At 40.1% G+C, this 24147-nt stretch overlaps 1 protein-coding gene across 11 annotated transcripts in view; it reads right to left on the bottom strand.

The window, feature by feature from the left end:
• ELMO1 (engulfment and cell motility 1) overlaps positions 1-24147 on the bottom strand; it is a 552023-nt gene that overhangs the window by 121576 nt on the left and 406300 nt on the right. Inside the window, exon 1 of one of the 11 annotated variants that reach the window (XM_082399506.1) lies at positions 22055-23064. The exons of the other annotated variants lie outside the window; for them this stretch is intronic. The gene's annotated coding sequence lies outside the window, so the exon portion shown is untranslated. Of the gene's footprint in view, positions 1-22054; positions 23065-24147 lie in introns of those variants that run through there. 11 annotated transcript variants of the gene reach the window in all.

Raw genomic sequence — 24147 nt, forward strand, 5'->3', positions numbered from 1 at the left:
ACCTGACGCTTTTGGAATTATGGTTTTCTCAGGGTATATGCCCAGTAGTGGGATTGCTGGGTCGTATGGTAGTTCTATTTTTAGATTTTTAAGGAACCTCCATACTGTTCTCCATAGTGGCTGTACCAATTTACATTCCCAACAACAGTGCAAGAGGGTTCCCTTTTCTCCACACCCTCTCCAGCATTTATTGTTTGTAGACTTTTTGATGATGGCCATTCAGACTGGTGAGAGGTGATACCTCATTGTAGTTTTGATTTACATTTCTCTAATGTGTTTCGTGTGTTTGTTGGCAATCTGTATATCTTCTTTGGAGAAATGTCTATTTAGGTCTTCTGCCCATTTTTGGATTGGGTTTTTTTTTTTGATATTGAGCTGCATGAGCTGCTTGTATATTTTGGAGATTAATCCTGTGTCAGTTGCTTCATTTGCAAATATTTTCTCCCATTCTGAGGGTTGTCTTTTCGTCTCGTTTATGGTTTCCTTTGCTGTGCAAAACCTTTTAAATTTCATTAGGTGTCATTTGTTTATTTTTGTTTTTATTTCATAAATGGGTGTTGAATTTTGTCAAAAGCTTTTCCTCCATCTATTGAGATTATCATATGGTTTTTCTCCTTCAATTTGTTAATATGGGTTATCACATTGATTGATTTGCATATATTGAAGAATCTTTGCATTCCTGGGATAAACCCTACTTGATCATGGTGTATGATCCTTTTAATGTGTTGTTGGATTCTGTTTGCTAGTATTTTGTTGAGGATTTTTGCATCTATGTTCATCAGTGATATTGTCCTGTAGCTTTTTTGTGTGTGTGTGTGACATCTTGTCTGGTTTTGGTATCAGGGTGATGGTGGCTTTGTAGAATGAATTTGGGAGTGTTTCTCTCTCTGCAATTTTTTGGAAGAGTTTGAGAAGGATCACTGTTAGCTCTTCTCTGAATGTTTGATACAATTCACCTGTAAAGCCATCTGGTCTTGGACTTTTGTTTCTTGGAAGATTTTAAATTACAGTTTCAATTTCAGTGCTTGTGATTGGTCTGTTTATATTTTCTATTTCTTCCTGGTTCAGTCTTGGAAGGTTGTGCTTTTCTAAGAATTTGACCATTTCTTCCAGGTTGTCATTTTATTGGCATATAGTTGCTTGTAGTAATCTCTCATGATCCTTTGTATTTCCCCAGTGTCAGTTGTTACTTCTCCTTTTTCATTTCTAATTCTACTGATTTGAGTCCTTTCCCTTTTTTTCTTGATGAGTCTGGCTAATGGTTTATCAATTTTGTTTATCTTCTCAAAGAACCAGCTTTTAGTTTTATTGAACTTTGCTATTTTTTCCTTCATTTCTTTTTCATTTATTTCTGATCTGATCTTTGTGATTTCTTTCCTTCTGCTACCTTTAGTGATATTTTGTTCTTGTTTCTCTAATTGCTTTAGGTGTAAGGTTAGGTTGTTTATTTGAGATGTTTCTTGTTTCTTGAGGTAGATTGTATTGCTATAAATTTCCTTCTTAGAACTGCTTTTGCTGCATCCCATAGGTTTTGGGTCGTCATGTTTTCATTGTCATTTGTTTCTAGGTATTTTTTAATTTCCTCTTTGATTTCTTCAGTGATCTCTTGGTTATTTAGTAGTGTATTGTTTAGTCTCCATGTGTTTGTAGTATTTACAGTTTTTTCCCTGTAATTGATATCTAGTCTCATAGCATTGTGGTTGGAAAAGATACTTTATATGATTTCAATTTTCCTAAATTTACCAAGGCTTGATTTGTGACCCAAGATATGATCTATCCTGGAGAATGTTCCATGAGCACTTGAGTAGAAAGTGCATTCTGTTGTTTTCGGATGGAATGTCCTATGAATATCAATTAAGTCCATCTTGCTTAATGTGTCATTTAAAGCTTGTGTTTCCTTATTTATTTTCATATTGGATGTCCTGTCCATTGGTGAAAGTAGGGTGTTAAAGTCCCCTACTATGATTGTGTTACTGTCGATTTCCCCTTTTATGGCTGGTTGCATTTGCCTTATGTATTGAGGTACTCCTATGTTGGGTGCATAAATATTTACAATTGTTATATCTTCTTCTTGGATTGATCCCTTGATCATTATGTAGTGTTCTTCTTTGTCTCTTGTAATAATCTTTATTTTAAAGTCTATTTGGTCTGATATGAGAATTGCTACTCCAGCTTTCTTTGGATTTCCATTTGCATGGAATATCTTTTTCCATCCCCTCACTTTCAGTATGTATGTGTCCCTAGGTCTGAAGTGGGTCTTTTGTAGACAGCATATATACAGGTCTTGTTTTTGTATCCATTCAGCCATCTATGTCTTTTGGTTGTAGCATTTAATCCATTTACATTTAAGGTAATTTTCGATATGTATGTTCCTATTATCATTTTCTAAATTGTTTTGGGTTTGTTATTTTAGGTTTTTTCCTTCTCCTGTGTTTCCTGCCTAGAGATGTTCCTTTAGCATTTGTTGTAAAGCTGGTTTGGTGGTGCTGAATTCTCTTAGCTTTCGCTTGCCTGTAAAGGTTTTAATTTCTCCGTCGAATCTGAATGAGACCCTTGCAGGGTAGAGTAATCTTGGTTGTAGGTTTTTCCCTTTCATCACTTAAAATATGTCCTGCCACACCCTTCTGGCTTGCAGAGTTTCTGCTGAAAGATCAGCTGTTAACCTTATGGGGATTCCCTTGTATGTTATTTGTTGCTTTTCCCTTGCTGCTTTTAATATTTTTTCTTGGTATGTAATTTTTGATAGTTTGATTAATATGTGTCTTGGCGTGTTTCTCCTTGGATTTATCCTGTATGGGACTCGCGGCGCTTCCTGGACTTGATGGATTATTTCCTTTCCATATTAGGGAAGTTTTGAAGTATAATCTCTTCAAATATTTTCTCAGTCCCTTTCTTTCTCTCTTCTTCTTCTGGGACCCCTATAATTCGAATGCTGGTGCGTTTCATGTTGTCTCAGAGGTCTCTGAGACTTTCCTCAATTCTTTTCATTCTTTTTTCTATATTCTGCTCTGCGGTAGTTGTTTCCACTATTTTATCTTCCAGGTCACTTATCTGTTCTTCTGCCTCAGTTATTCTGCTATTGATTCCTTCTAGAGAATTTTTAATTTCATTTATTATGTTGTTCATCATCGTTTTTGTGCTCTTTAGTTCTTCTAGGTCCTTGTTAAACATTTCTTGTATTTTCTCCATTCTATTTCTGAGATTTTGGATCATCTTTACTATCATTACTCTGAATTCTTTTTCAGGTAGACTGCCTATTTCCTCTTCATTTGTTTGGCCTGGTGGTTTTTACCTTGCTCCTTCATCTGCTGTGTGTTTCTCTGTCTTCTCATTTTGCTTAACTTACTGTGTTTGGGGTCTCCTTTTCACAAGCTGCAGGTTCATAGTTCCCATTGTTTTTGGTGTCTGCCCCAGTGTTTAAGGTTGGTTCAGTGGGTTGTGTAGGCTTTCTGGTGGAGGGGACTGGTGCCTGTGTTCTGGGGGATGAGGCTGGATCTTGTCTTTCTCATGGGCAGGACCATGTCTGGTGGTGTGTTTTGGGGTGTCTGTGAACTTAGTATGATTTTAGGCAGTCTCTCTGCTAATGGGTGGGGTTGTGTTCTTGTCTTGCTAGTTGTTTGGCATGGGGTTTCCAGCACTGGAGCTTGCTGGTCGTTGAGTGGAGCTGGGTCTTAGCGTTGAGACGGAGATCTCTGGGAGTGCTCTTGCCGATTGATATTACGAGGGGCCAGGAGGTCTTTGGTGGACCAATGTCCTGAACTTGGCTCTCCCACCTCAGAGGCTCAGGCCTGACACCCGGCCGGAGCACCAAGCCCCTGTCAGCCACCCGGCTGCTCTGTAGGAGTCATGGGGCTGGTCCTCCCGGCTGGCAGAATGATGTCACTGCTGGCTGGTGGGCAGCTAGCTGTCCTGTTCAGAGATGGTCTTGGTCAGGCCCACAGATACACGATAATGCTAGGCTACAGCTCTTCCTGCTAGTGTTGGAGGGTCTCCTGCAGAGGTGGGGGGCAGCTGTGGCTCACCGCAGGGACAAGGACACTGGCAGCAGAATCTGGGAAATACTCTTTGGCAAGCGCCCTCCCAGCGTCCACCATTAGCCCCAGCAAAGGCCAGAACTATATTTTAAATTCTCAGTCCCACTACCTATTACTTCATTCTCCCTCTAAATGGTCTTGAGCTTTTATTTGAAAGCACCTGTATTTAGGCAGCATATATATAAGTTACCTCAAAGCCATTTAAGAAGTTAAGGGAATAAAAATGTAAAGAGTTTAATCATAAGTGGGTAATAATAAATAATTAAACCAAGATTAAAAGTAAATTTAAAATAAAATGAGAAATACAGAATTTCCATCATGGCCTAGTAGATGCTCCATCAACAAGCTTCCTTAACTTTGACCTCTCTGTCTGCCACAGCCCCCAGCTCCCCCATAATCCTGCTGGGCTCCAGCTGCCTGCCTGTCAGACATGCCTTGAATACCCTTGCTTCAGGGCTTTCAGGCGCTTTCTTTGCCTGAAACACTCTCAAGCTCTGGATGTGGCCACTCTCTCTCAGCATTCTAATTCCTTACCTGACTGTTCTTCTTATGTTAGCCCTCATCCTAGGACCCCTCCCTTCGTCCATCATTCTTTACTTTCTTCATATCACCAACCACCTCCTGGTTACCTGGCCATCTCCCTCACTATCTCCCTGAGAGCAGACGCTTGGTCCTTCCTGTTCACTGTTGCATCCCCAATGCCTAGAAGAGGGCCTGGCTTATAATATCACTGCAAAATATATTTATCCCAATAAAGAATGAATGAATAATTAAAGGCATTTCCCCCTCTAGGTTATAAAGAAGAAACCTTGTTCTTTCTCCCAGAAGACTGTTTTCAAACTTGGCTATGGGGAGATGTGAGGGATGCACCGGAAAAAAAGCTCAGTTGGGGAGGGGATCTCTGAGATGTCCAACCTCGTTTCCATCACAGAGCTGTACTTTCATGTGCTTTATAACTAGGGGTCCACTCTGTTTAGAATAAGGGTTCTGTGGCTAACATAAAATGTGAAAAGGAATAATCAACATAAATAATAAGCCTGCAAAAGAATCCTGTCTCTAGTTAGTACTGAAAATTGGAATCGAGTTGCTATAAAAAAACATAATCCTTATCACTATATGTTGCAGTGTAAAGATGGCAGTGGAAAGGTTCAAATGCTACTGAAACCCATTCAAAACATCATTTCCTCTGCATTACCTAGCAGATCATTAACATCTCTTTTGCATCTTTTAGCATCACATTTGCCTGTATGATATGACCTTAGTTGGAACCAGGCATATTTCCCCACATAAGGAGTGCTGGGCTATTAAATATATACTGCTGGATAGAATGCTTACATCTTCATGTCTCGATTCCCCCATACTGCCTGTGTTAGTATTTCATTTATTTTTTCTTACAGAATGCCTTCAAAGAAGAGCTCTGAAGGAAAAATGAATACAGTTCATTTATTTTTCAACTCTGCCAGATCATCTCAGTCAGGCAATAGAAAGGAAAATAGGAAAGTGCTTGGTGTAATAGAGCCATATTTTTTCTGCAGCTCCTCCATTAATTCTCAGGACCTCTGGCTGCCTTCCTTTCAGAATGCAACCCCATTCAAATCTTACATTATCTTGCCTACTTGCAGTCGTTATTTATTACAGAAGTCATGCCACAATGGCATTCTGCCAACATGAGTTTTAATGTCACTTTTATATGACCTAACTGTATACCTTAGAAACCATTTGTGAAATGGGAATGAGACCTGAATCGATGGGTCAGCTCAAAGGTTATTTATATTTGGAATCCTTTGTTTAGCACTGAGTATTAGGACCACAGGATTTTCAGGTGGGACTCCTGAAAACTCGATCCACATACGCCACTCCTCAAATAATGCCACTTCACACGATGAGAATACTCCTTCCCGAAGCAGAGGCAGCAATGGACACCGCCTGTCTGTGGTTCCTCAACAAGAAGGCTCTTTCCTCTCTTAATCAATAATGATGACAAACCTATTCTCTAAAGCTTTACATGCAGATGATAAATGATTTGCGTGATGTGTTGATATTAATATGAAAAGCCTCCTCTTCCCTGCAAGTACTATTAACATCAATGAATCGAATTAATGTGCCATTTGACAGTTCTGAACAAGGAAGTGGTGAAAAGGGATCACCAAAGACTACAGAGAAATAATGAAAAGAAACTTTGACCATGAAACAGATGATTTTATGAAAGGGACCAGAGTAGAAACACCAGTTAGAATAAGGGCCAATTTTATTTAAGAGACCCATTAAAAAATCTGGAAAACATGATAAGCAGCATGTTGATGAAATCAGCAGGCTGTTCTGAATGGGCTGGCAATCTAGAAAATGGAGACAGAAATCTAAGGTGTGGAGGATGTTTAGAAATATGAATGGAGAATAATGAAGCAACAATGCTCAAGTACAGCTGGCTTGTTTGTAATTTATACTCCCATATATTGGCAGGTGCTCATTGTAGAAAATTAATACAAACACCTCTGGCTCCTATACTTTTTGGAAATTAATACTAAGTTAGTTTATAAGAATTTCTTCTCACATTGCCCATCTTTTCTAAATCATACAGAGATATATAACCTAGGTCAACAGACCCAAACTTTAATCATTTGGGCTGCTTGTTAGAAGAGTAATATATATTCTGAGCCACCCTTCTGATGTGGAGCCCAGCAATGTGTTTCATTAACAACCGCCTCCGTTAACACAGGCTGGCATGGCTTTCAGCCCTGGTTCTTGGGTAAGCCATTTTAGGAGATTTGTTAAATTGCCACTAGGGGGAGTGTTTGCCAAATTTTGTGCTTCTGGTAAAGAGAGGGTGCTGATTGCTTCCAAAAGCTCAGACTTACAGAAAGAAAGGATAAAGGGGCAAAAGAAGAAAAAGGAGTCAGTGTTCCTGGGTGAGTAAGAGGTATTTTTAATAGAGATTTAAATATCTGGCAAGGAACAGCTGACTTCCTAGGGATTAATGATAAAAGGCCCATGATGGAAACACTGGGACACCAAAGACCTCAGCATTTGGAGAGAGAGCATGTACTAGCTAGAACCTTCTCCCTCCATCCTTCATTTATTCCCCCTTCAAGGAAATGGAAAGTACACACACTACCCAGTGAACATTAGAGTCTGTGGCATCCTCAGTCTTGATATGCCATGCATACATGCTTTTTGTATCACCTGTGCACTAACTGAGCATTATCCAGTATAGTAGCATTTTGCCATCCATCAAATTCATTAATAATGTTTTAGTCACCTAATGCCTGTTTTCACCTCATTTTCAATGATAAGTTTTTAAATTCATGTTTCCTCTATATTTTTTTTGATAAAATTGTCAATGGTTGTTAGTTACTTAATAGAAGTAGTTCTTGGATTTACTTATTGTTTCTATTATTTCTCTATTATCTAGTTTATTATTGTTTATTATATCTTTCCTCTTGCCCCTTCTTTGCTCTTTTGCTGTTGTTTTCTAACTTAGGTCCTTAGTTCATTTATTTTTCATTCTTTCTATAAAAATAATGATTTTTAGGGCTATAAATATACCATTTGAGGACAGCTTTGGCTGTCTCTTGTAAGTTTTGGCATGCCATGTTCTCACTGTCACCACTTTCTAAATAGCTTTTAATAGTAGCTTTTATTTCCTCTTTGACTCAATAGTTATTTAGAAACCTGTTACTTTCAGAATTTATTGAGAACATTTGGCCATGTGACATTTTTTTAAAAAGTTGCATGGATACTTGAAAAGAAGGCATACATTCAGTGTAAGGTGCCAATTCAATATGTACCTATTGGTTGACAATTACGTTTTTAAAATCTATATATTTTTAAATCTATATATTTTATTTGAAACATAATATAGTAATAATGCAATGATGTTTTATAACAGCTATATTTTTGTCCATTCTTTTTTCCTTAACTTTTCCATTTTCTTTTGATGATACTGATATGTTGTGAATAAAGATTCAGGACTTTTTATTATTTTAGTTTGAACATTTTATCTATGAAATGATTCCTTGTCCCATTTGCTGATTTTAGGCTTAATTTCTTCTTTGATATTGCTATCAAATAGTCAATAGTCTATTAAATATATCAATAGTCCATATTGCTATTCCTATTTTCTTTCTCTCCAACTTGTGTGCTATATTTTTCCTTCAAAATTTTTGCCTGTCATTTATTTAGGTGGTTATTTTGTGAGTAGAACATGGTTATATACTGTTTTTTAATCCAATTTAAGATTTTTATCTTTTCTCAGGAAGTTTAACTTAGTATGTATATGGCCATAATGGGTGGTATTTGTCATCCTTTCATTTCCTCTCTAGCTCTATGCTTTAACTTGGTGCACATCAGAATCACCTGAGTAAGTTGTTGTTGGTGGTGGGGTGTGTGTGTTGTTTTTAAACACACTTAATTAAGCCCCACTTGCAATTCTGGTCTATAAAGTTAAGGTGATCCAGGGGCTGGGTCTCTCAGTTTTTAAAAGAATCAATAGGTGATTATAACGTGCACCAAGGAATGAGAACCACTGCTTTAAATATTTCCAAAACAAACTCAAAATTACATTTCTCCCATAATTAAATTCAAGAGTAAACACACTTTCCTATATTCATCATATTGTAAAAGGTTTTGATTTTTACTAATATTTTATTAAGATTTATATTTTTTAAGAATTCACTTTGATGATTAAATTAAAATAAATATAAAAGTCAGTGTACACTTACAGCAAAAATAAGTACAGAAGAACATCATATTAAAAATAAAAGTCCTCTTCTGGGTTCCCCAATCTCATCCTCCAGCATTAACCATTCTTGACACTGTCTTATTCATTTTCCAGACTTTCCTTACATATATGCAAACACACACATACACTCATACACCTAACACACACACATAGACCCACATACACACACATACCAGGGATCATATGCTGTGTATTGTCCTCCTATCTTCTTTGTTCACTGAGAAATGTTTCTTGGTCATTTTTCCTGTCAAATATAGTTCATTCTGTGTAATTAACTCATATTATCATAATTTATTTAGACAGATGCCACTTGGGTATCAGACACAATAATTTTGTTTGGGGAAGCCCACGCAAGTGTAGAGTGCAGTGCTCTTCACCATGGGACATTTTTCCAAACATACTAGTGACAGAATGGTGGCCTAGGACTGTCCTCTTGAAGCTCTCAATTTTGTTATTAACTAGATAATACTGTTCAATATGGTTTACTATCTTGTAAGCTTTTCACTCTTTACTAAGATCCCTGAGAGCAAAGTCTAGACTGTGTTCTCTTTGGATTCCTCCCATTTACCAAACACAGCGCTAGGCACTTAGTATTCACTTGATAAATGTTTTGTTGAATCAATGAATATTGATGACAATGCAAAACGATCACACTACTCTTCTGAAATAAGAGCTAAACCATTTCTTATTTTCTGTTTTCTCAAATGCAAGAACAAAAACTAAAACCCAGTGACTTAGGTATGTGGTTGTTCAATGTCAGAGCTGGTCACTCCGTCTAGAATCCCTTCACCAGAACTCTGCCTTGTGGGATCAGGAAGAAGCAGTGGTCACTCAGAAGAATACAGATGCACAGTGTAAGGCTGTTCGTGTGATGAGTCGTCAAGGGAGAAGCCAACAGAGCTGAACACCAGGATGGGCACACCGTTCCAGCTGTCACTACCAAGGGGATGGCCCCGCCCCCAAAGAGAAGCTCCCTGCAACTACTGAGGACTTGCTGGTGAGGCCATCTATGATTTTATAGTGTGGGAATAATTTCAACTGAAGGGAGCTTGAAAAGAATTAGCTGCAGAGGTCTTCTTTAGCAAAGAATGAAAGGGCTAAAGATTTTGAGTTTCACCAAACACTATCTAAGAGGATATGATTATTATCTACAAGTACTTCGCAAGCCTTAGCACCAAGATGAGACATGAGCTGTGTAAGGTACCTTCTAGAGGTATGAGGAAGCCTTGGCAGGTAGTAGTAATTAAAATACATTGAGAAAAATTGCATTTCATCTGGGGATCTAGGAAAGTCTCTCTTATCTGTTACGCAAGAGTCCCAAAGGATATGCTTAAATCATTTAAAATCAAACTGGGCCAGTTATTTGAGGACATGAGAGAAGAAATAATTTTAAATGGGAGGGTGTTAGGAAGGGAGGAGATAGCTAGTTTAATTAGTCACATTTTTCCTTTTGCTTTGAAGGGTTATAAACACCTCACTTTCAAATCTAGCTGGGAAAGACATCACTGAGATTCTAGTGACTCAGAAAAGCAATATCATCGAGAGATCTAAGTAAGCTTGGCATTACTTACCCACCGAATTTACTTTAAAATGTGTTTGGTCAGCTGTGCTTGGCTTTTGTGACTAGCTGTATTTGTCCAAAGGCTAATTAGCTGGAAGGGTAAAAAGATCAGCGAGCTAATCCATAATCTCGAGTGACTGATGAAATCTATCTGCCAACTGGTACCAGAGCAGATATTTTTTCTTTAAAGGAGTAATAAGGCATGCTGGCTATTTTCAAATATTAGCCTTTCCAAGAATAAGACAGGATAAAACAAGAAAAGGTGATCAGAGATTTTTTTCAAAAACCCCCTTCAAACATGTATATGGTAATTTCACAAATAAAACTTCTAGAATTCCAGAGGAGCATGCAGGTAGTACTTGCTAGGTGATTCATGGGTCTGGGGTGGTCTTAGGCAAAAGTTGTTCTTCTGGTTCCCAGTAATGAACACTTCACTGTTGAGTACTTACGATGTGCCAAGCACTAAGAGTTTTACATGTTATTAACTCAGTTGGTTCTTACAATAACCTATCAAGGCAGGTACTATTATTCTTCTATTTAACAAGTGAGGCTATTTGGGCCCCAGGTCACATGGCTGGTAGGATTTAAAACCCAAAAGCGCTGGCTCCAGAGTTTTTGATCTTAAATGCTCTGCTGAACTGCTCTAAGGGAAAGGAAGGAGACTAGGGGCCAGGGCCAAAGTCTTCCTGGTTCCAGCCCTCCATCCTTAGATGTACTCTCATAACAGCTTGTGTCTTCTCCCTGTGTCTTTTCACATTGTCTTCCCTCAACGCATGTCTTACCTCTGTACCCAAATTTCCCCTTTTTTTAGGGACACCAGTCTTCTTGGATTAGGGACCATTCTAATGACCTCATTTTAACTTGATTACCTCTGTAAAGACCCTGTCTCCACATAAGGTCACATTCTGAGGTGCTGATGGTTAAGACCAGCATATCTTTTTTGGAGGAGGACACAATTCAACCCCTAACATGTATTAAGGTTGCTAGGCAGGTTTAAACGTCCACTTGTCTGCTACACCCCACAGTCAGTGCAGCTGGAGCACAGTACAGGTTCCCATCAAGTCTACAGGTACATCCTGAAAAGCCCAGCCATCTACATTCTCAAGGGCACTGCTAGCTGATAGAAGGGCCAATATAGGGACGCTTGAAGGATTTTCTGATCTGTAGGACTGAGTCCAGATGTTTAAGAAATCACTCTTTGGCACTGTCCTGTTAGAGTCCCACATTTCCATCAGCTAGCCCTCGAGGTTGTGGGAGAACAGCTTGATTTTGAGGGGTGAGGTACACACTTGGGGCTCAATTTGCCCCATGAGAAGGAAACAAGCTCCCATTCGTCACAGGATGGCCTTGAACTATGGAAAGTCACATTCCTGATCCTGTCTTCTAGGGCAGTGGTCTCCTAACTCTCTATTTTTAAAAATCTACATACCCTCTTACACATTTTTAAATTGACTTTGAAATTGTTTTTATCAAAGTTGAAATAGTCACAAAGAATATAATTTTCAGTGTATTACAATATTGATATTTAAAAAATAAAATGGTTGCATCACTTTTAAAAATGTATCCTTGGATATACATACAAGAGTGATTTGATACCCATAATTGCTCATTTAAACATACATGAACAAACTCTTCTTAATAGTTGGAAATTTTACATCCTCATTTTTCTCCTTTAATACAGGTCAGCAAACTTTTAATATAAAAGGCCAAATATTATTTTAGGCCTTCCAAGCAGTCTCTGTCATACCTAATCAACATTGCTGTTGTAGCATGAGAGCAGTCACAGACAATATATAGACAAATGGGCATTGCTGTATTCCAATCAAATTTCATTTACAAGAATAGGCCATGGGTTGGATTTGAGTCACTTTTGCCAACCTCTGTCCTAGAACTCAAATTCCCACTCTACTTCCCATTTCCCCCATTCTATCTTGATTCTACTCATATGGAATTTTATCATAATAGAATTTTATGCTAAAATGTCAGCTCTTAATCATGCTATCATACTTCTATGAAACATAAACATATATATATGTATATATATATCACTTGGAAGTCATACACACACACACGCCTGGGAGTCAGACAGACCTGAATTTGAACTGCACTCTGCCACTTACTAAATGGGTCATAAGCTAACTCTTCTACATCTCTGTTTCCTTATGTGTAAAAGGAGATATAAGGTCTTTTAACATTGCTCTTACCACTGTACTGAAACTATGTTAGGAAAAAGGATAGAGACTGAGAATCAGCACTAAAAGTTCCCTGATTCCCTACTTCCATTCATCCTTTGAGTATATGGGGATGCACTTTTTGGTAAAAACTTGTATCCTGATAGACCATGGCATGTGGCAATTTAGAAATAATAGTTACACTAAAAATATTTTTCAAAGGTTTGGGAAATTCCATCATAAGGACCTGTGCATATGCAAAGTGCCTAGCACAGAGAGGGCACAATTCATATACCCACCAGACAGTGTTTCTGACATTGCTCTGGCCTTGAAGCAAGTGACTGGGCGTGAGCTTATGAAGGACAATTAACCAGGGATGGGAGAGAGAGACAGATAACCACACACAGCTAGTGTGATTATTGCATAGTTACCTACAGTGCTCAGATTTTGGGCTAAGAGATTTTCCTATCCACTGCTATTTATACCTCTACCCAGGTGACATGGAATTGCCACAGTTCTCAATCACCATAGTTGCATTCTTTGTCCTTTGATAATTCTAACAGTTAGAAACCTTTGGCAAAGTGAAAAAAGTTGGTTCATCCAAATTTCACCTTGTAAGTTGCTTTGCAAAACTAAGATAGTGTACAGTTCTTGAGTTTGCTCTTATAGTTCAGATTTTCTTCTGTGTTCATTTCCAACTCTGTGCCAGCAAGGCCGTAAAAGGAGGCCGGGAGGAAGCAAGGCAGAAGGTAAGGGCAGTTATTGGTCAATTTGTTGGCATCAATTTCTTTCAAATTGTTTTCAAACAGCTCTTACAAAGCCCCAATTTTTGAAAGTGGATATTTATTCTTTATGTAAATGGGCATGGAAATAAATGCATACGCGAATGCATGAATGAATTAATGAATATATAAATAACTAGTGTATTGGAAATTTTTCTTATCATAGCCTCTGTATTCTGGGCAGTTCCAACTTTGACAGCAAAGATTGCATGAAAAATAAAGCTCCGTGCAGGTTAATCCATAGATCTTCATAGACTATCTATGTTCATTGATAATACCAAGGCCTAGAACTTACACACAGTAGGCATTCAGCAAGTATTGGTTGTTGAATAAACTGAGAGAGCAAGGAAATGTGGTTATTGCCCCTTGTTAACAGAAATATATTAGCAAGTCAATTAATTTCTCTGAACCTCCCTTTCTTTACCCATAATTAGGTACCTGCATGCTGCTGCCCTCCTCTCCTTGCCCACAGGACCACTGAGCCCACATGTAGAGCCCTGGGAAGCCACCACCAGTGCACCGAAGCTGTCACTAGATGAAATTTATTTGCCGCCCCAGGACTCACGTTTCCTCAAGATCTAGGATGTTATGGGATTTCAGTAAATAGAGCACCATTGTTACAAAGGAAGAAATCACTTCTTCTCCTCTCTTGACAGAATATGTAATTCAGGGGGTGTGAAGTGCCTGGCTGGCGGCAGTGGCGGTGGGTAGGGGAGGGGAAGAAAGCTATCAAGAAGTGGTTGAGAACGTGCATATAGAAGAACCCAAAATATGGATGCTTTTCAAAGCTTTTATTGTGTTTTCAAGAAGAAGAAGGACAGAGCTGGTGCCATATGGCTAAGGTTTGGCTATCCAGAAAGATTTACAGGCCGTCTGCAGAGACCAAGACCATCTTGACTTACAAATGTAAAAGCCACCAATTATTTGTGGCAGTTCACAGCCTCCCTGAATGCCACAGGCATCTGCCTAGAAGCACAATAATCATTTGATCTTGACTGGCTTCCAAAGTCAGGAAAGTATACATCATCATCCTGGAGCTTCTCATACTCTGCCTCCAGAAACATCTTCCCAATTATCCCTCCTCAAAAAACAAGGCTGAGTTGTTAGGAGATACTAGATTTGAAATAATAATAGTAATACCTTATGTTACAATCCACAAAGCATATGGAATATGTTAATTCATTTGTCCTCTAGACATTTCTATATGTCAATTTAGTGTAGATAATATCTATATTTTATCCATGAAGAAGAAAAATACTAAAGACTGGAGAGGTAACATGGAAAGACCTAAACCTTGCTAGTGGCTAAGCTGGGACCTTTACCTCAGGCTTCTGGTTTTAAGTGAAGTGCTCTCTTCTCTCTGGGTGGCCTCCAGTGCTAGCAGGAGTTGGGTAGTCTCTAAGGATTTAGGAGAATGATTTGAGGGCAGACAGCATGCACCCTGGTTGTCCAATTAGAGAATCTTCCATAGCCAAAGAGCTGAGCTAGACATTCTATGAGATATGAAAAATAAATGGCTTCTACCCAAGGAATGTAATCATACTATGTTCTCATTACATAGTGCATTACGGCATACTAATCACTCACACAGACATCACTCTAATTTTCATTCAACAGCCCTGTGAGATAGGTACCTTTACCTCCATTTTTACAGATAAGGAAAACTAGGGTTCAGAGAGGTTCAGCAGTCATCTACACAGTGCTTGGGGAATTTAGGGTGGAGAGGGATTGCCCATAAGGTGATCTTTGCAAATCTTGTTGGGTCTAATTTTCAAAGGCATTTGAACCTGGCTCATGGAATCTAGAATGGGGGCTTTGCCCCTTGATCTCCACCCCTCTCCAAAGCTGGAAGGGTATGGCCCTGCTATCACTATTGTGGGTACCAGAACGAGTGTCAATGGACAATACTAACATATCACCTCTAGAACCTGAGTCCCAAATTAAAGCCTTAAATGTTGAGGAGTCTAGGTCTAGGGGCAGTACCAGTGTTGGTGGCTTTCAGACACATTTCCTGCTTTGATATCACTCTTTGTAAATAATAAAGCTTCTGAAATGCAGATTTCACATTGCTGGCCCATTAGACATGAGTGGACTCTACCTTACCTGCTGGGACCTATGGACTGGCTCTAGTTAGAAATGATTTGCCCTAAGAGGCCCTGACTGCATGAAAGCCATTAGCTGATGGGTGCTTCATTCCAACTAGGCAAGTGGATGTTAGAATTGCCCCAGATGCTATCTCGAACGTTCAGCTAGAAGAATTCCAACCAAGTCAGAATGAAATTTTATTTCATTATGTTCCAGGTCTGGGAATGATGCCAGTGAATTGCTCTCCTTGACAGGTCTCTCGTCACTTATAGCTCAAAGGAAGAGAAAAGTGAGCTCCCGAAGTGCAGGCTGCAGCTCTCCTTGTCAGATGGCAACACCTCCATGCAACAGCTGAGCAAGGGGATGAGTAAAGAACTGTCATTCCCTTATCGCTGGAACCCTGCATACTGATGATAATTCCCTGTACGTTCCTTTCCAAAGTCTTGCATGAGGCACAGAGCTGAGGAAAGGACCTAAGAGAGGGATGAAAAAATCATTTCCAGCTGTAAGCCAATTCTGATCGCTTGTCAGTGGCTGGCTTAGTGCAGTGTTAAGAAGGATCCCAAGGCTCTATCTGGGTATAGTGGGAAAGAATGCTATGATCAATGGAGCATGGGCCATGGAGGATAGATTGTTTCGAAGCTTGACATATGCAAGACTTTGGAAGTCACCAAGTCTAAACTACTCTTTACCCATGTGAAGATGCTGAGAAGCATAAGGGTTAAGTGACTTGTAAAATTTCATTCTTAAACTAGAGACAACAATCCAAGACTACTGCTCTGTCATCTATGCAAATACTTTTCTAGTTCTGGATTTCTAGAAATATCACAGATTGTTAGAAATAAGCTAGAAAATTAGGGAACTTCAAAATCCTGTGATAATGCAAAGGCAATTATTGTAATGATAATTTTACTTACGTAACATACAGCTAGTTCCCAGTGTCTCTGCAATCACTGAAATCCCATAGCACTTCTTTCTGCTCATGACTGACTGAGTGTATTAGCTGTTGGCTTGGCCAAATATTTAGCAGATTCACAAAGCAAGTCATCTTGCTCTTAAGATTCAACCCTGCCTATGGTTTAATCTACTTGGTTTGCCACTGTTGCCTCAGAAAAAAAGATTAAGTCATGCCATGAAAAGAAAGAAGTTGCAAAGGATCCACACAATTTAATCCAACAAACATTTGTTGAATGCTAAGGCGCACAAGGCATTCTCCTTGGCAATTCTATCCAACATGCTAGAAATGGATAGAGTTGGACCAGAAGGCATCCCTGATACTAGGGATGGTATTGAACTCTATGGATATTTTTCCTTTCTTAATGTTTTGTGTTATTTCTAAAAGAGCTCTTTATGAATGGAAGGTTTAAGAGCACCAAACTTGGAGTGAGCTTTATCCTTCCACTTGCAGATTTGGCTGAAATTGTCAATGCAGGTCATCTTTAGGAGGCTGGGATTGCCTCTAAGAAGGCTTTGCAGCATGTTATTGAAGAGGTTGATTCTGTTTTCATGGTTGCTTTTATACTAAAAAAAGAAAACTTTAGATAAGGATGCTATCTGATGTTGAAGGTAAAGATTTTAAGACCAAATTAATTGGAAGAACTATTCAGTCAGTAATTTCTAGCTAAACAAAATTTGTAGAATTGAATAAGATGACATCAATTAAATCATCCCTTAGCCTCAATTTATACTTGTCTTCATAAAGAATTAACTGTTTGCAGCAGATTTACCTTCTTATTCTGGTTTGCTTAGCTTATTATTAAAATGAAACCCACGTTCCCTGAACATACTGAGTTGAAGGAGGTAGTTCCAAAGCACAGAGAGTGAGTGGCAAGGCCAAGATATCTGAGGACTGAGAAATGCCACAGATGGTGTGTTGACTTTCTGTAATGGGAAATGGCACACCTTTTAATTCCCCCATGCGAAACAGTGCAATGGAGAAACCAACATTTAGCCACGTGCTGGGTTTGACACATGCCATGGTTAAAGGCAAAGGTAAACACATCTGTGAATACCAGTGTTCTATTTCTCTCTTTGTTACCAGGGCAAGTCTGCCAGGTATCTAACGGAGATAAAAGAGAGGAAGGTGCCACGGAGTGATGAGGAAGTGAGGAAAGTAACTGGCCTAGTTTAAGAGGAGAGTTAGGGTCCAGAACTGCACTGTCTGGTAGAGTAGCCACTAACCATACATGCCCACGGGAACCTTGAAACATGTGGTTAGCGTGACTGTGCAATTAAGTTTTTTCGTTTGTTCTGCTTTTTTGTTTGTTTTTGAAGTTTTAAATTTTATTTAATTTTAGCTAATTTAAGTTTTAAAATTGATACTTCAGTTATTGGAAAACTTTTAAAGAACAATTTCCGTTCCTGAATCTACTTTTGTAACTGTAAATCGTGTGAAATCTAAATATAGATTTCCTGTGAAAATTCAGTATCCAAATCGTGTTGTGCTGTAAGTGTAAAATATATATCAGATTTCAAAGACTTAACATGAAAAACTGAATATAAATATTTTTTAAATAATTTCATAGTTGCATATTGAAAGGATAATATTTTGGACATACTGGGTTAAATAATATATATTACTAAAATGAATAGATCTGGGGGTTTTGGTTTTGTTTTACTTTTTTAATGTGACTGCTAAAAAAATTGAAATTACATACATAATTTGCATTGTATTCCCACTGGACAGTGCTGGTCTAGAAAGAGATCTGCCATATTGTCCCTGTAGGACATTATTTATTGAACAGTTATTTAAATTGTCTTCTACACATATGCATAACTGGTGTAACAATAGAAACTACAAAATATTAGGCACACATAACAAATAACCCATGTTTTTAAAAGCTGCTACTAAGACCCCTACTGATTCCTTTTCCATATAGCAGTGTGGGCTGGCTTATATGCTCTGGTCTTTCATTTCTTTATATGTCAATTTGGAAATTTTGAGATCAATAGTTTTTCTTTTTCCTTCTAGTAGCCTAACCTTCCCTTTCATTTTTCATTAGTAAGTCTTCAGTGGGGATTGCCAGTTTATAAAACAGACAGAAATGGAGATGCTCTGGTTAAAGTGGGAGTTGAAGACTCACCACCCCCAACCACATAACCCCTGTCCCCTCAATGACCCCAACTCTGGGGGGCATATTTTGAAATCTATGTCGTTTGATGATTTCCAGGCCTAACCTGAGTCTTCAGTTGCTCCATCTTTTTATGTCCACTGTTACTACCTGGAATCTCTTTCTGAGCTGGGATCATCACTCCTGTTTACAAGGTCTTCAGAAAGCACGGTAGCCCTGGTAATTCCCACAGCCATTTCAAGACATGAAACCCCCTAACTGGCTGCCCTGTTGTTCTGGTCTGTCATGACCCTCACCATTGCTATGGCAACTGCAAACCATTCCCGGCAAATGCAAGCAAAGGGTAGCCATGAAACTGGCGACCTTCCACCTCTCACAGATGGCCCAGGAGGAGCTGGTCTCATATAGAAACTGACCCAGTTCACACCAGTCAAATAAACACTCTGCAGAATAAGGTGGCACGTCACACAGGAACACAAGGGGGCGAACAAATGCAACGTTTTGGTGACAGGTTTTTACTTAGTTCAAAATTTTTTTCTTAAATGGCATTATTAATAATTCAACCAATCACCCCAAAGTGCCTTTCTAATTTGACTTTAATTATTGCAATGACTGTTTCACTCAACGCCCTGTGGCTTGACTCCACTAGTCAGACTGATAGCCTAGGAGACCTCCTTCCCTACCCACTCAGACTCCACCATCCATGAATGCAGCAAACAAGCAGATCGACTGTGTAAGCACACCAAGCACTGGCCAGCTTCTAGCTGGATAAATGTAAACAAGTTCTCTAAATTTTTGGTGACTCCATTTCCTCATCTAGGAAATAAGGAGTACAAGTAGTGCTGTTGGGCTGTTATAAAGATCCAATGAGTTATTACTTCTACATAAAACGTATTGAACAGTGCCTGGCACACAGCTAATGCTCGAGGCAGGTTAGCTATTCCTGTTGTGATTGATTTTATTTCAACTGCTGGGAGAACTGAGGAAACCTATGATTCTAGCTCTCAGTGCTGAATTTCAGGGATTAGATTCAATGTATTTATATTCACTTTGACTTATACTGGGAAACTCTGATGGTCACTTGAAAATCTAAGGGAATTCGCTTTTCTTTGTCTTTACATTTATCTTTCTAATATGTCCCACATCCTGCAAATGCCAGGAAGAGGCAGTGGGAAGAAGTCTTCTCTCTCAGGAGCAAATAGAACAGTTACAAGCATGCAGTTAATTCTGGTCCCTGAAAGAGCATTTTCATTTCAAGTCCCATAACTCCAGTTTCACCAACCCTCCAAGCTCAGGAGTGAGGAAACCACCATGATCTAGAATCATTTCCAAAACTTCTTAATTCAGACCTTCAGCGAGAATGCCCAGGACCTCATTCAGGTACTGAAGCCACTGCTTAAGCCAGCAGTTGATTGAGATAGGGCTGTGGCTGTATTCAGTGGACCCATTTGCAAAAATTGAGAGTACAATAAATTCTTGGCTAGTCACGCAGGGCAGAGATCCTACTTGACCCTGAAATGGGCTGTCACTAAAGTGTTATGGGATTAGGAATAAATGTATTTTCTTAAGGCCAGGGGAGAGTTTCATAGCTTTCAAATTCTTAGACTTCCATGATCCAAAAATAGGCTAATAACTACTCTTAATTTTTTTTTTTTTTTTTTTTTTACATTTTGACTGCTTCCATAAAAGGCTGTTTCTTCTCTCATTCTTGCCAACAGGTGCCAGCACTTCACTCATGTCAAGTGACACTAGTGGGGGAGAGAAGAGACCAAAAGAGTATGGAGGGTCATTCTAATGAGATGACTGTCACTTAATGCACAGCCACTAGAAAACAGACTTCCTCCAAACTGTGCCTGTATTGAGGTGTACTGAGGAGTGAGATGCAGCAGGGAGAGATGCTCACGCTCGCCTCCCATCCCATTGAGATTGGAATTCTCCATCCAGCACACCATCTTGAGCTTCTTGGGATCACAGGACAGCCTACATTTCTAGCGAGGTTTCAGCTAACAAACAGGACACTGACTTGGTCTGGCCAGGATTCCCCTGTGTTGTGTGCAGTCACCCAGAGTTGGGAAACTCTTCCTCTGCTCCAGAAAGTCAACCCCATCTCTTTACTGGTCACAAAAGTAGAAGGTCTCTCCTAAACACCCAATCGCCCTCACCCTGCTTTCGGGTCTTCCACAGGCAAAACATTCCTAGCTCTTTTGTTTCTTTACCCGTTCATCACAGAGCCCATTTAGGACACAGCAATTTCCATTGTCGAGCCATGTGAAGACCCACAACACTATTCTGTCAATAGGACATTGTTTTAAAGGATAAGCCAGTAAGATTTCCCATATATGACTCTTTCACGTGCATATATTTATGAACCAGATGATAATGATTTTTTTCTCTATTCTCTCTGTTATTTGAACCCAAGTGGACTGTAAATAGAAGACATCAAGTGTACTGTCAGCTTCCCTGGCACATAACATAGGAAATCACAAAATCAGCAGACAGAGACGCTGGGGAGAGAGAGGTTCTTAGGCAGAGCTAGAAGCCCCAAGTTCAGCCGCCACTCTCTGCACCCAAACCAAAGGCAATGCCTCTCCTCTTCACGTTTGGAAGGATTATAGTTCCTCTAAAATCCTACATTTGAGTGTAGTGCCTGAGTTCTGTCTTGCCACATATATTTTTAAGTTTGAAGCTAGAAGGGTCCCTAAAGGAAAAGAGTTTCTCCTTTCACACGCTGCCCCCCCCATTGCCTGTTTACAGCACTGCATTCTTATTCTTCCTTCTTCTACCCAACAAAATTGAAAATTTCATCACCAGTGTCAGAAAATTAAACCCTAGGGAGCAGAGCAATAGCCCAGAGCACCCCTTCCCTGGCAAAGAGCCAATCGTTGAATACAACTTTGCAAACCCTCTCTGGTTTAAAGGGATGCAAAACAGAGTCATTTAGAAGCATGGTTTTTGACAGCGAGAATCTCTCTGACCGCACTCTAACTCTTTCTGCAAATAGTTTTTTAAAAAGAGAGAGAACATATTTCAATTTGGAGACGGGTTTCACGAAAGAAGAAAGGGACACGACCTAGCTCAGTTGCACAGTTCCCGAGCAGAGAACGGCAGCACACCCAGAAGAGATGCTTCTTTCTGTGGCTGAGGGTCTGCAGAAGTGTTTGACAGACGACTGTAATAACATCTCCCTTCACAATGCAAACACCAGCAACACAATCAAGCAGCTCACAGCTCAGCTCCGTTCCTGCACCTTTCTCTCTCTTCCCAGCAATGCACAGGGTTGACTCTTATAAATTTAGTTTTAAAAGCATCTTCTTTTGAAATGGATCAGTGCCCAGGGAGATAATGCAAAACTCCACTCCTCACACTGATCCTAACTAGACAAACCAATGTCCCAGTATAATACACAAGTCAACTACAAATCCGATCATACCCAAGCAATGCATGCAGCCTTTGGAATACAGACGCTCACACATCACGGGAACCCTAGAATGCTTGTTCTTCCATGTGCTTGTTCCAATTCACAGTTTTCTCGGCAGACAATAGGACAAAGCTACATTTTAGCTCAGGCTGCTAATACCAGCAGACAGATGTGTACGACTGAGGTTTACTCACCAAGCTCCCGTAAGTCCATCTTTCCCAACTACAAATACTGCTTCTAAGCTGCTGTTGCCACCAAATGACTTAAAGTCGACCCCCAGAAGAACAATGTGCTGGAATATCAGATGGTTCCTGAGTAAGCTTATTCACGAAACAGGTTTCCAGTTGAGCCATGTGAATGGAGACCCGCCGCACACCTTTGAATGGTATACACTTCAAGTCCAGAAGAATAAGCATGTAGCTTTGCTTATGTTTATGGAGCTGGAGCCCAGGGGTGCTCTGATTGGCAGGAATCGCAGAAAGATCAGCCAATCAAAGGGAGCCTCCATTTCAGGGAAACTCCTGCTCATTTATTTAGCATCTTCAGAGATCATTGGCTTTTCTAGGAAGAGCTTTTCTCTTATAGTATCACAAGAGAAAACAATAACTTCATTTAATTTTAGTGCCCTATGCTCTTTCATCAATAAAGAGACAGCTCCTTTTCTTGGTACTACTCAATACTCTCCCCTTATAAGGAACTAAAAACAAAAGAAAAAGAGGAAGAAGAAGAAGAAGAAGAAGAAAGAGCTGGTGGTGGGCTGGAGATGGTTCATATTCATCAGCCTCCACCTTGTTGGGAGAAAGGAGGGGGGAGCTCCCGGGCTCAATAATTACTGATTCTGTTGCCATGGAAACAGACTGGCTGCAGCGAGTTGGATTCATGTAGAACATCTGCTGCCAGACCCATAATCAACTGCAATCTCATCTCTCCTCCCTACTTTCATTTGATTGTGAATTTGCTTTCTCCCTCCTCTTCTTCACATACAGTTTTTGTCTAGAAATGTCATGTAACAGCCTCACTCTGTACACATAGCACATGCATGCCAGGGGTGTTCACATACCCATAAATGCCTTCATGCAAGAGTGAATCCCAGCAGGGTTCCCATGGGAGGATCCATTCTCTGATTCCTACTCAGGACGTAAACAAACACACACAGCCCGTCCTGTGCCTCCACCTCTAATTAAAATTTACTGTAAGTTACCTAAAGAATTAGTGGAGTATCTTTTAAAATATTTGTCATCTAACAGCCCTAAAAGCCCTCAAATAAAAGTTTGCAATGGCATTTCTCGGAGGGCACTGCGGCGATTCCTAGCAGACCTTTGGAATAAAGCGACTAAACCGGGTGCTTGAGGCAGAAAGCTTGCACAAAGCATTTAGGCTCAGCTTCTTCTCTGTATTAGCACCTCACCAGAGCACCCTGAATGCTGGGGAATCCCCCTGGGGATTTCCTCAGCCCATTTACATCCCCTCTGACTCCTCCCCTGCTTGCTCCAAATTCTTCTGGTTGCATGACCAGAGTTATGTCACACTTTGGATACGCTGCTACATTTCTCTTTAACAACAGGGGCCGCCACTGAGCAACGAATGGCTGCTTGGCCTGGTCAAACCCAGGATCAGACGGTGGTAATCTCCCACGTGGGTCTGTGGGAAGCCCTCATTTCTACAGAAACTGACTGAAAATGGCAAGTGTCAAAGAAGGCTATGATTCTGGCTTACGTTTGAGAGAAAGGAAATATTCTCTGTCCCATCGTAATGAATCTCAAGGAGAACCTTTTCTTTCTTAATGGTCTCTGCAAGCCTGGTGCCCTCAAACTATCAGTGACACAGACCAGGGCTTCCCTGGTGGTGCAGTGGTTAAGAATCCGCCTGCCAATGCCGGGGACACGGGTCCCACATGCCGCGGAGCAACTAAACCCGTGCGCCACAACTACTGAGCCTGCGCTCTAGAGCCCGCGAGCCACAACTACTGAAGCCCGCGCGCCTAGAGCCCATGCTCCGCAACAAGAGAAGCCACCTCAATGAGAAGCCCGCGCACCGCAACGAAGAGTAGCCCCCACTCGCTGCAACTAGAGAAAGCCCGTATGCAGCAACAAAGACCCAACGCAGCCAAAAAAAAAAAAAAAAAAAAAAACCAGACACAGACCAGGCTTCCGCGCGAGCTGAGGCCGGCTCTTTGCACGTCTCTGGCCCTTGGAGGCAAGGTGAGCTATTCATTACCACACACCCAGTGTCTAATAAGCAACAGTAGCCCTGCACCTCCTTTATTCCTAAATGACTCTTGCTCCAA

The sequence above is a fragment of the Balaenoptera borealis genome (assembly GCF_965194805.1).
Source record: "Balaenoptera borealis genome assembly, chromosome: 7".
Classification (NCBI taxonomy): Eukaryota; Metazoa; Chordata; class Mammalia; order Artiodactyla; family Balaenopteridae; genus Balaenoptera; species Balaenoptera borealis.